This window comes from Jaculus jaculus, chromosome 17, assembly GCF_020740685.1.
Source record: "Jaculus jaculus isolate mJacJac1 chromosome 17, mJacJac1.mat.Y.cur, whole genome shotgun sequence".
Classification (NCBI taxonomy): Eukaryota; Metazoa; Chordata; class Mammalia; order Rodentia; family Dipodidae; genus Jaculus; species Jaculus jaculus.
In genome coordinates, this window is record NC_059118.1 from 69,128,816 (window position 1) to 69,142,522 (window position 13,707).

The 13,707-nt window shown below is 38.3% G+C and overlaps 1 pseudogene; it reads left to right on the forward strand.

Moving 5' to 3' along the window:
* Positions 1–335: 335 nt before the first annotated feature.
* LOC101611805 lies at positions 336–6,832 on the forward strand (annotated as a pseudogene).
* Positions 6,833–13,707: the final 6,875 nt, after the last annotated feature.

Below are 13,707 nucleotides of genomic sequence, written 5' to 3' on the forward strand. Positions count from 1 at the left end.
CACTAAGAGTTAGAGCTATAACACTAGAGCCTTCTCAGGCAGCATACCCACTGTATCCAAAGGTCATCTATAACCACCTTTGCCTTTCTGGTTAGTTAACCCATGGACAACCAAGATTCTAGTTTTAGTTCAAGTTGTTATAGTCCCATGTAAATAAATCCTCACTTGTTTACCTTCACTTCATTCCATTCTTTGGGTGGATAGGCAATGACCCAGAAAGAACAATATAATGTTTCATAATGACTAAGCAAGAATACCTTGTGCTATAGGTGACACTGTAGCAAAAGAAGTAGAGTGAAAGTAAATCTTATGGAAGTGGAACTAATATAAGCAAGATGATAGAGCAGGACAAAGTGAGACCATCACAGAATCATGGCATACTTGCTGAAGGTTATTGGTGTATTTACTTCCAGGTTACAAAGGATAAGTGAGAGATAATGTCACATAAAGATAGCTATGTATGTAAAATGTGAAGACAATCTTACTTTTGGATGTGAGAATAGCTGAAAGATATTTGTGTATCATCCTTTGTTCTCAGCATTTCCACCATAGTGAAGGAGGCATTTGCTTATCCAGAAGACACAATCTTACCCATTTTTCTCCTGGATAATTTTAATGATTCATACTTCATAACTGAGTAGGAACATTTGAGGTTAGTTGGCATTTTGAGATTATCCTTACTCAAGAATTTTTTTTCTAATAGCAATCAAGAAAAATAATAAGGTTTGAATTCAAAAGAGCAAAACTTTCTGTTCTGTGTTAGACTGTGCTCTAAGAAGAAAGCTGGTGTCCGTCTAAAAAGTATGGCTGCCTGATGGCCTCACTTCCTACCAGGAGCAGACCTAGTGGCTTTTGTTCATCTTAGAGCCAAATATCTCCTTTAAAAAAATGCCAGCAACTGCTCACAGAAATAAGAAACTGGATCCAAAATATTTGATGTGTTTTTTTTTTTTGAGACAGCAAATGTGGGGGAGGGGAAGCTGGATGGAGTTTGTGTGTGTGTGCATGCATGCGTATGTGTATGTGTGCATGTGCATGTGCACATGCATGCTGAGTGCTTTTGCATGTAGTTTAGTTTTAGTTCAATATATGACAAAGATAATAGATAAATATAAATAGATAGACGGATGATAGATGTATAGTGCATGGGGACTTAGAAATCTCTGCAATCCAATATACTGGGCTTTTCAGAGAGATCTGGGTCTGGCGTAGTCTTGTCAAACACATCCTCCCCCACAAAGACACTCTCTCCCCCACAAAGACCGCCTACACACAGAAATTTAATGATCTGGGGCAGATTCCATTACTGTTCTGTCTCAAAAAATGTACAAGATTCTTTACAGATGATAGCTCTACAGCAGTGAAAAGCAATACTTGTGCCTGGCAAGGAGCCCGTGAACTGTCTTTGTCACAAAGGACCTCCTTACAGCTTGGCTTTCTTTTGCAGAATATCTTTTGAGAAAATCTCCCCAAAGCATTGGAGAGGAGCATAGCTTGAGGCTCTTGGCATCCTAAGGGCAATGACTTGAAAGCAATACAGAAGCCAACTCAGGAGTAGAATTATCAGATGTATTTTGATGAATGAGAACTTCTACTAGCCCTGTTTCCTAAATTCTTCTTCTAAGACATGGATGTAGTTTTTCCTCAAAAACAAAAGGCACACATTTTCATCTGGTGATAGCCAAGGTAGGGTCCTCTACTAGCCCAATACACAAGACATTGAGCTTTCTGTTTTTCAGTGGATCAAAGTTGTAGGAACCTTTTAAAAGCGGGAGGTCAGAGGGCAGCTGATGAATTAAATCAGACAAGGAGAAGAAAGACAAGCATTTTCCTACAACTGATCTTCACTACATTCATAAAAGACCAGGGTGGACAGAGCAAGGAACACCAGCACAGAATATTGCCTGATTGATGCTACAGGACACTCTTGCTTCAAGAGGTGTAAAGATGAAGCCAACTTTCCTTTTATGCATATTGATCAAATTATGAGAAAAAAAAATTCAAACCTCAGTAGGCAGAACTTAAAGTAGCTCACTTTCTACATCTGTGCCTTCTTGACTCAGCAGGAAGGCTGGGCTTGAGATGATTAGTTAATGCAAAATCAAGCTGTACAAGCCAACCAGCCACCATACTGTTCCTGCCTGCTCCTCTGAATGAAATCAGACCCACAGGGTGCCAGCTGCTTTTGCTGCATTAAAAGTTATCAGAGGGGCTGGAGAGATGGCTTAGCGGTTAAGCGCTTGCCTGTGAAGCCTAAGGACCCCAGTTCGAGGCTCAGTTCCCCAGGTCCCACGTTAGCCAGATGCACAAGGGGGCACACGCGTCTGGAGTTCGTTTGCAGTGGCTGGAAGCCCTGGCGCGCCCATTCTCTCTCTCTCCCTCTATGTCTTTCTCTCTGTGTCTGTCGCTCTCAAATAAATAAAAAAAATTTTTTTAAAAATTAAAAAAAAAAAAAAAGTTATCAGAGATTTGCAGTTTCCAACACGCAGTGGCTCCAGTTTGGGCTGGATGAAGCTAGGCCCTTCTAGTCTCGTTCACTTACACACTTGAGACCACCAGCTGACCCAGGCTGGCAGTGAGTGAGTTATCCTACCCTGTCCACAAGAATGGGCTCCAGAGTAGTGTACAAAGCTTCGTAAAGTCATCCCTGGAATTGTCTTACAAGTCATTTCAGTCACAGATAAGTGGTTGGAGCAATGCACAAAGTTAACTTGTTATTAATCAATAGGTTTACTTTCTGAGATCCAAAGTCACAAAACAAAAGGCATAGCTACAGAAAAGGAAAACTTAGCACAAGAATAATGTATGTATTGGATAGAGTTATCATAACGAAGTACAACAGACTAAATGTTACAATAGGAAATTATTTTATGGATGCTGAAGTTCAAGATCCAGGCATGAACAGTGTGTCTTTTTCCTGAGATCTCTCTTTGACTCACAGATGGAATCTTCTCCCTGCAGCCTCACATAGTCTTCCTCTGTGCATGTACAGGGATGTCTTTTTGTGTCCCTTCTTCTCTTCTATAAGGACTTCTGTCAGATTAGATTAGACTCACCATTGACAGCTTCACTTTCAATAAATTGCACAGGAAAGGGTCTATGTTCAAATATAGTTATTCTCGGCAGTGTTGTAGATCAAAGATTAACTATATGAATTGGAGGAAAACAAAAATTAGACCATAGCACCACTAAATAAAAGACAAAGAAAGGTAATTTTTATAAGAGATACTTTGTGCTTATACACTGGTGATGTGAGATAAAAATAAAATATTAAGTACAAGGAACAGAAGCCAGGTCAGCACTGTCTTTATCTCTTCCAGCTTAGATAAATTTGTTCACCAGCTACCTGTTTTAAATTTCCTGAATCCTTTTAGCCTGTATGCATCCATGTTAACTACCCTCCTGGTGTCCATAGGAACAAGTTCTTCTGAAAAATAACACCAAAGCAGAGTTTAAATCAGAGGATACTGCATATCACTGACTGTTTAATATGGTTGTGGCCCAACATAAATTTTTAGGCCTGATTTGAGTTGTTTTGAAAAACAATTGCATTAGTCAACTTTGGCCCAATAAAAACTCTCCCTATTTGTGGAGTTGATTGTGATATAGCTTATTTGTTCTTCACCCTTGACTCCAAGCCCAACACATTTATAGCTGCTTACCATGGTAAGACATAATGGTCAATAACACATCTTTGTAAATTTATTCCCCTTCACCTATGCTTTCTTTAAACTAGTCAACCCTCAACCACCTATGTAAATCTCAAGGGATAGTGCCTGAGGACCATAATAAAGCTATGATCCCATAGTTCTTTTTTTCTCTTCTCCCAGCTCCCTCACTCTTCTGGTTTAGATCTCTGTTGCCTCCAAACTTCCCAGGACGTATCTTGCACCCCTAACTTTTCTGTGACCTTACAGGTGTGATTTTGTTTCAAACATTGTAGTTTCATGTCTGCATTGCACATCTGACTTAACTTGTCCCAGTCTGTGCTCACCTAGAAAGTCACTATCTTGGCTGATGGCCACCCAGAATAGAGAGACCTGAAGGCCACATTACAAAGAAATTATAACAATGACAATTGCCACCATGGGGAATAAAACAATATTTTAGGCCTGGAATAGCCTTCAATGGAGATCAAGTATATATTGTGTGTCCATTGTGCTCAGGAAAATGCTAGATTAATGTGGAAATCCAAATGGGAAGAGCATGGTTCTCCATTCTTCAAACCCAATACAGAACAGATGGAAAGTCATGAGGTCCTGACTTAATGGGAGCTCCTATAAGGAAGCCACAAAAGCAGTTTACTCTGTAGACATGACTCTCAAATACAAGAGAAAGAAACATGAAAGAATACAACTAGTGCTTCTTTTCTTTCAGCAAAACTATATTTACATTTCAGCCTATATCTCAATATACATCCAGAGATGTAAAAGCACAAACAAGGGTTATTCTTTCCCTTTTTTACTTTCAGCAAAGCATGGTGGCATCAATCAGTTACATGGCTGATAAAAGAAGGAATCTGTTTATAATCAACAAGGCTGAGGGAGCAGGAATGTAATACCAATTCCTTCTGAACCCAAGGGCAGAGATTCAGAAATACAGGGAGTTTTCTTCTAATGACAAAATGCTGCACATGCTTATGTTTCATAGATGTTTCCCAATTTATAAATTTTAAATGCAGAATCACATTTGAATATGGGAAGAGGTATGTACATTTAAAATTGTTCTTAAATATCAGTCACTGTGGTGGTTCGATTCAGGTGTCCCCCATAAACTTAGGTGTTCTGAATGCTAGGTTCCCAGCTGATGTATATTTGGGAATTAATGCCACCTGGAGGGAGTGTATTGTTGGGGGCGGGCTTAAGGGCTTTATAGCCAGTTTCCCCATGCCAGTGTTTGGCACACCCTCCTGTTGCTGTGTTCCATCTTATGTTGGCCAGGGGGTGATGTCCACCCTCTGCTCATGCCATCATTTTTCCCTGCCATCGTGAAGCTTCCCCTCGAGCCTGTAAGCCAAAATAAAACTCTTTTTCCCAGAAGCTGCTCTTGGTTAGGTGATTTCTACCAGCAATGCGAACCGGACTGCAATAGTCACTGTATCCATTATTAATGCACTAATGATTAGGTCTGTCTCTTCATAAGAGTATGATATTTAATTTACTTCTGCAGAATCCAAATTTGCATGAATGTACATTTTGAAACACTTACGGTTGATATAACCTACAATTAATATTCTTTGTGCAAAGCATTTTGATAAACTTGTATTAATATATATATGCAATCATATATAAATGCTTTTTCACAAACACCACAAATATATTTGATGAAGGAATCTTGTCAGTATTTCTGTAAGGGTTCTATACACTTTACTGGATTATCATATTTAATTTCCTTTCATGTATTTCTTTTCAGTAAGGCTGCCTAAAGTGTGTGACCTCACTGTCTCCACTATATAGTTTCCGAGAAATGCTAAAGTTATAGTAGTCAGAGTGCATATGATCACAGGTGTCGTTTTATGGGTAACACAAAGATTTGGTATAGTTTTCATCATGAGAAGATTGAGAAGCAAACTTGTGGGTTCTGGAGATGACAATTATAGCAGACTCTACCTACTTACTGGTGATTGAAGATTAGTCTGCAGAATGGAGCGGGGCTATAAACAGCACATTTGAAAATAGCTCTGGTACTTTGGCCTCAAGACTCTGCCTCTCACAGACTGTAAGGCAAGTAAACTATTATTTGTTGGATTTGCTTTATATATAATGTGACTACTCAATCCTGAGCAAGACTCATTGGGCTTATGGAGAAAGATACCCATGTTAACAATGTACACACATTTCTGAATGAAGGACACAACAGTGAAAAATACTTGCATTTATTTACTCCTTTCTGACATTGTGTGATAGGATTACATAATGACTGGTATTGACTGATTGATGATTAAATCCAGGCCCTGGTGTAGACAAGTTCTCTACTACTAAGTTGTATCTATGGTTAACAACTGACTTGCTCTCTCTCCTTGTCTCTACAAGTTCTCACTTTGTAGCTCAGGATGGCCTTAAACTCATAATCCTCCTGCTGCAGCCTCCAGAACAGTGGGATTACAAACAAATGCCAACATGCCTGGTGAATGCTAGTTTTTCAGTCCCTTTCTCTTTATTCCCCTACAAGACAGCAGAGGTATGTCCAGATAAAAAGTAACATCAAATCATTCATTGCCAACACATAAAATTTTAAATCAGCAACTTTACTTTTCAAATTTCTATCAATAGCCCTTCAAGCTCCTTCCAGGCAGGTGGCAGCTCATGAGCAGAGGTGCTATGGGCCATATTGGCAAGGACTGTGTAGCTTCCGAACATCTTGCTCCCCAGTACTCCAGGTGTTGGTAAAACCACACTGGGCAAAGAACTCGCATCAAGATCAGGACTGAAATATACGAATGTGTATGATTTAGCACACAAAGGGGAGTTACATGATGGCTATGATGAAGAATATGATTATCCCATTTTGGATGAAGCTAGAATCTATGAGTTAGAGAATCACATGAGAGAAGGTGGTGTTATTGCCGATTACCACAGCTGCGATTATCCTGAATTCTAGTTTCACATAGTGTTTTGTGTTAAGAACAGACAATACTATATTGTACAAAAGACTTGAAACAAGGGGTTATAATGAGGAGAAGCTAAAAGACAACATCAAGCATGATATTTTTCAGGTTCTTTATGGAGAAGAAATTGTGCATTAGCTACCTAGCAAAACACAAGAAGAACTAGAGGATAATATAAACCAGATCTTGAAGTGGATTAAGCAGTAGGTCAAGGATCGTAAATAGCTCTTGACTTGTAATATTGGCCACATGACAGTCACTCTGGTTGATATCTTTCTATCCACTTAACTGAAGTTTCCCTAGGATTAGTAAAATTATTGCATAATGGTAGATAATGTAAAAGAAATTCTTTCAATAGATTTTCTAACTTTTTCAATTTGCCTGCCTTTAGTCTGGTAAAACAAAGGGATATTTTTAAATCCCCCTTTTATTCAGGGCATATCACAACTCCCACATTTTCCATAAAATTGCTTAATAACATTATAATAATTAAATGATTTTGATTTTTCTCAGTTTTAAATTTATTTATTAGAGACAGAGAAAGGAATGGAAAGAGAGAGCAAGAGAGAGAAAGTCTGTGGACAGCTACCTAAGAATAGAGTTGCTACATTATATGGTGAATCAATTTTTTGAGAAATAGAAAAACCGAGTTTTCAAAATAATAATTTATAATTCTATAAGCAATATATAAGTTATTCTACACTCCTGTAAACATTTATTATTTCTGTCTTTTGATAATGGCAAAATAAAGAGTAGGCAGTGACCTTCAAGTTGCTTAAGTGTGCATGTCCCTGATGATCCAAGATGCTGAGCATCCTTACATCATCTCCTTCTTTGAGAAGTGGTGTTTGCATACCTTGCCCATTTTACTGGATTCTCTCATTATTGATTTGTGCTATAATATCTCTTTATATATTCTAAATACACGCCATGATTGGATACATGATTTGAAAATATTCTGTTCCAGGTTTTCAGTTATCTGTTCACTTTCTTGATGGTTGTTTTTTGCAAACAAATATTTGTAATTTTGATAAAATCTAACATATTGATTTTTTATCTTTCCTTTTTAAAATTTATGTGTGTGTGTGTTCACGTGTGTGTCAGTGCAGGATGCACATGCACAGCATGCATGTGGGGGTCAGATGACGACTTTCCTGTCTGTCCTAAATCCCACCTCATTTGAAGCAGGGTTTATCTCAATCTCTGCTATTATTCTTTTTCCTGCACTCACCAAGAACCTCTGGAAAATCCTCTTTTTCCCACCTCCTATCTCATCATAATGTCTTGGGATTATAGTAGCCCTCTATGGCTTCTGTTTGTTTACATGGAGTCTGGGAATTGAACTCGGGTGTTCATTCAGGCTTAAGTGGGAACACTTTATCCTCTGAGCCATCTCCCCAGTCCCTTGTTTCTCTACAATTTTTTAAATGATACAAAGTACTGAACCCAGGACCTTTCACATTCTAGGCACTGAATTAAACCTTTAGTCCCTTTCTTCCCTTCTCCCCTACTTTCACCATTTCAAGTCTCTTCTTTTTTCTTCCTGTGTGTCATCGCAATAAGCTGTATGTTTCTGCCAGCTATGCCAGTTCCACAGCCCTTTGGATTATAGTTTTTAATCAGACAATTAGTTTCACCTTCAGGGAAAATAAACAGTGTTAAGTTATTTCCTTCTTTAAAATAAGTCGGAATTTCCAAGCTGTGAAGTAGCTCAGGTCCCCAAAGCCGAAGTCTGTGAGAAGCTGTGTCCTTCTGCCGCAGGCATGTAGGAGGAGGGGCCTGTTTCCTGTGCAGTGACTCTCTCATCAAGTTTCAGTCCAAATAAAGCTGAAAGAGTCTTCAGATCAGGAGGATGGAAGGCTAGGACCTACTGGTGAGAGTTGTTCTGTGCATTTGTTGTTTCTAATATGGGGCTTGCCAATCAAAGGAGTAAGGAAGCCCAAACTTAACCCAGGATAGACTAAACAGCCAGGGAACTGGGCTGGGAATTGGTGTACTGGGAGATTTCCTGTGTGGTTTAGAGGTCAATGTGGAGGGGGCTGTATTAGAAGGTTTTACTCTGTGACCCAGCATGTGTTCATGAATAGAAACCACACCCTTGCATGTAAAACTTGTGAACAGGACCACAGAGAGGTGTATCCATTGAACACCAGACTACTGGTGGATGGATCCTCGGGGGGTCAAGGTCCATTTCTTGCAAAGCCATGATGCCAGGGAACACACCCACTTGTGGGTGGCTCAAGCTTTTAAATTAGAGAGGAAGGTTTCATGCATTAGCACGTACTCAAGAAGAACAGGCTAGAACTTGTTTATTCTTTTCTTGCTTGTTTCTTTTTTCTAGTTTGTTTTTTTGTTTTTTGTGGGGTTTTTGCATGTGTATATATGTGTGATATGCAAGTGTGTATTTGTTTGTAGTGTGGGCACATGTGTGTGGATGCATGTGAAGGCTAGAGGTTGAAGTCAATTGTCTTCCTCAATCACTTTCCTTACAGGTCTCTCATTTGAATCCAGAGCTTGCCAATTCAGCTAGTCTAGCTAGCCAGCAGGCCCTAGGTATCACCTGTCTCCACCTCTCCAGCACTGGAATTATAGATAGGCTGCCATGCCCATGCTGCATTTACAGTGGGTGCTAAGTATCAGAGCACTTGTCCAGCTCTGTATATATTGACCAATCTCACAAGCCCCAGAAAACTAAGGGGGAAATACTGAAAATTATACCTCTGATATTGAAAGTTGGAGAGAGGTAGTAATCTCCAATTCGAAATACCTTTCAGGCTGGAGAGATGGTTTAGCAGTTAAGCATTTTCCTGTGAAGCCTAAGGACCCCGGTTCGAGACCCGATTCCCCAGGACCCAAGTTAGTCAGATGCACAAGGGGGCTCACGCATCTGGAGTTCATTTGCAGCGGACCTAGAACGCCCATTCTCTCTCTCTCCCTCTCCCTCTTTCTCTCTGTCTGTTGCTCTCAAATAAATAAAGAAAAGTAGCAAAAAGAAAAAGAAAAAGAAATACCTTTCAAAGGTAATTAATTAGACAATATAATTATGATATACTTTTACCAACACCTAGAATAAGACTTGGGATATTTAATAACCTAGGACATTTTAAATATAAAATCAATGTGCTACCATCAAAGAAACAAAAGCTTACTTAAGTAAAAACACAATTTTGATTATGCAATATTAATAAGAATTCAAAACCAATAAGAGATGCCACATGGTGAAGGACAGGGCTGATACCACCTGGTCTAGAAGATTTAAGTTTTCCCAAGCTAGCTACCAATCTTCTCTTATTGACCATCCAACCTTCCTACCTGTGTAATGCAGCATGTCTTTAAAATGTTTGCCTGAGAGCTTTTCCCAGTACTTCTATGTAGAACTGCTTATTTTTTTTCTCTGACCTGAGAGCATCCTGGAATATCCATAAATGAGGTTTCCCCATAGTAGACTATTGCTAGGTGTCTTGTCTACCTTCCCTATACGACTTGAGAGATAAGGCCAGTGATATATTCTTCTCTGTATCCCTAGGACCTAACCCAGCACCTAGTAAATTACCACACCCTGAATGAATAAACATGTTTCAATTTCATGTATACATGTATCAGCTGCTATGAATCTTATAATCACACCTTTCCCTAATCTAAAAAATCTAAAAGTGCTTCACACATGACTGGTATAGTGTGTATAGAGGAGGTAATCTCTTCTACTATAGAATAAATCTGGTCTACAAAGCACAGTCATCACGTGGTATTCATAGGGTAATTGGTTCCAGAACCCCTTCAAATAATGAATTCCACAGGGCTCAAATCCCTTACATCAAGTGGCACATTATCTTCATGTAACCTGTGGACATCCTCCTGTGCTCTTTATATAATCTCTACATTATTATACAGTTCCTGCTTATGTTTCCATGTTTATAGATTCAATGTTGCACTTAGTTAATTTCAGGTTTACTTTTTGGAACTCTATGTAATTTTTAAAAGTATTTTCTTTTCATAATTGATTGAATCTACAAGTGGTAGAACTCATGGACAGAGAAGTCTGACTCCATAACATAGTGGTGGATGTGATGTTTGATACTTTCAACTTGGCAGGAACTGTAATCACCTAGAAGACAAATCTTTAGGTATGCCTGTGTGGCATTTTTTAGATTATATTAATGGAGGTGGGATGAACAACCCTAATTGTGAGTAGTACCATTCTATGAACTGGGGTCCCAGACTGAAAGAGCAGGAGAAAGTGAGCTGAGCATTTGGTATTCTATTCTCTCTGCTTACTGACTGTGGATTAAATGTGACTCTCAGCTTTACACTCCTGCTGCCATGCCTTCCCCACCATGATAGAATGCATCCCCTCAAACTATAAGCCCAACTACACACTTCTTCCCCTAAGTTACTTCTTGTTGAAGCAATGAGAAAAGTCCTTAATGTAGAGGAACTGTAGTATATTCTAGAATATAATATAAACTATGTCAAATAATTAACTAATTTTTTTGCCCTACAGCTCATTTTAGTTACATTTAAATACATAACATCAGCTGCCAAGTAGGAGTTAGTGTGAAGGTTGTCTACTATAAAATGATTTCTGGGCTGGAGGGATGGCATACTGGTTAAGGCGCTTGCCTACAAAGCCAAAAGACCCAGGTGAGATTCCCCAGGACCCACGTTAGCCAGTTGCATAAGTGGGTGCACGCATCTGGAGTTCGTTTGCAGTGGCTGGAGGCCCTGGTGCACCCACTCATTGTCTCTCTTTCTCTCTCTTTCTCTTTCTCTGTCAAATAAATAAATTAATAATATATTTAATCTCATGTATATAAAACACCTTGAAAAAATAAATCTTCAAATATTTTTATATTCATAATATGATGAGAAAATGGTGCTATTTGTTCATTAATTTATTTAAGTTAGTATAAAAAGAAATTGGTTTCACTATGACATTTTAATACATCTACATCATTGTATTTTCTTCATATTAATCCCAACATCACTTTCCCATGTCTGTTTTTACCGCTCACTGGTGTCCCCTCAGTTAATCCCTCTTTTGTTCTTATGTCATGTCCTGCGTGTCTGTCTGTCTGTCTGTCTGCACATACGTATGCATGCATGTGCATGTGCATTGTTGTTGTTACTTCTAGATTCTACATATGAGAGAAAATAATTATTTATCTTTCATGGTCTGGCTTTTACTTTATTGTTAATTTTTGCTTATCATGATGATCTCCAGTTTCATCTGTTTTCCTGCAGTGATAAGATTTCAGTGTTCTGTATGGCTAAATAAAACTCTGTTGTGTATATATGCCACATTCTCCTAGTTCTATCTGTTGAGAGGCATCTAGGCTGGTTGCATATGTTAGAAATTGAGTAGTGCTGTAACAAACATGGATATGAAGATGTCTCTGTGGTATGTTGCCTTAAGTTCCTTCAGTTATATATGCAGGAGGATTATATAGCAGATCTAAATTTTCTGGTGGAGTTTTAATGTTCTTTTAAGTATAGGACCATGTCATATATAACTAGGGATGATTTCACTTCTTCCCTTTACACTTGCATTTCTTTCATTTCTTTGTCTTATATCACTGCGCTCGGAAAGACTTCCAGCACTATATTGAGTGTTTTGTGTACTCCATAAAGTGGAAAGAATGGACACATTTGTCTTATCCCAACTTTAGAGGAAATACTTTCAGTTTCTTCAAATTTGGGATAACCTTGGCTATAGACATATTATACACAGCCTTTATGATGTTGAGTTATATATGCTTCTTCCATTTCTAGTTTCATCAGGGCTTTATTCTGAATTGTCAAAAGCCTTTTCTGTGTCTATGATCATGTGCTGTCTATCCTTAAGTCTATTTATGTGCTGTATACTGAACATGCTGGAATCCCTAGACTAAAATTGACTTGGTTATGATTTATGATCTTCTTAATGTGTACTTTTTTAAAAAGGTAAAACAGAGCCAAGTATTTAAAATGAAAGTAAGAGGAATAAAAACAAACTACTCTTCAGAGAAGAGAATCGAGAAATCAGAATCCCTTTAATATGTTCTTAAATTTGATTTGCAAGCATTTTCTCAAGTATTTTGCATCTATAGTCATGAGGGAAATTAATTTATAGAACTCTTTTGCTGTTGTTCTGTCCTCATCTGATTTTGGTATCAGGTTAATATTGGTTTCATAGAATTAGTTTGATAATGTTCCTTACTTTTCTATTTTATGTAATAATTTGAGACCACTGATTTTAGCTTGTCTTTAAAAATTTGATATAATTTGGCAGTAAGTATCCAGGCCTAGGGAATTTTTGGTGGGAGACTCTTTATTAGCATTTCAATGGTGTTGGTTGTTATAGATCTGTTTAAGTTGCTTATATCTTCTTGACTTAACTTTGTCAGGTCATAGTATTCTATATAACATTTTTGGAATATAAATACTTAAAGTATTCCTTAGTGATTCTCAGGATTTCATTGGAATGGTTTTTATTCTTAAAATTTTATTTATTTGTTGTAAGCAGATAGATACAGACAGATACAAAGAAAGACACAGTAAGAGACAATAGGCATGGTAGGGCCTCTTATCACTGCAAATGAACTCGAGATGCATGTGCCACTTTGTGCTTCTGGATTTTTGTGCATACTGTGAAATCAAACCTGGCCCAGCAAGCTTTGAAAGCAAGTACCTTTAACTGAATTATCTCCTCATTGTAATTTTGTTAATGTCACCTTTTTTTTTTTTTTTTTTTTTTTTTTTTTTGAGAGCGACAGACACAGAGAGAAAGACAGATAGAGGGAGAGAGAGAGAATGGGCGCACCTCTGCAAATGAACTCCAGACGCATGTGCCCCCTTGTGCATCTGGTTAACGTGGGACCTGGGGAACCGAGCCTCGAACAGGGGTCCTTAGGCTTCACAGGCAAGCGCTTAACCGCTAAGCCATCTCTCCAGCCCATTGTCACCTTTTTAAAAAATCTCTAGTGGTATCAATTTGGGTCTTTTTCTTTTGGTTGGTCTGGGTAAAGGTTTCTCAATCTTATTTGTTTTTTCAAAGAACTAACTCCTTGATTGTTGCTTTGATTCATTGTATTAATCTTTTAGTCTCCATTTTTAATCTCATC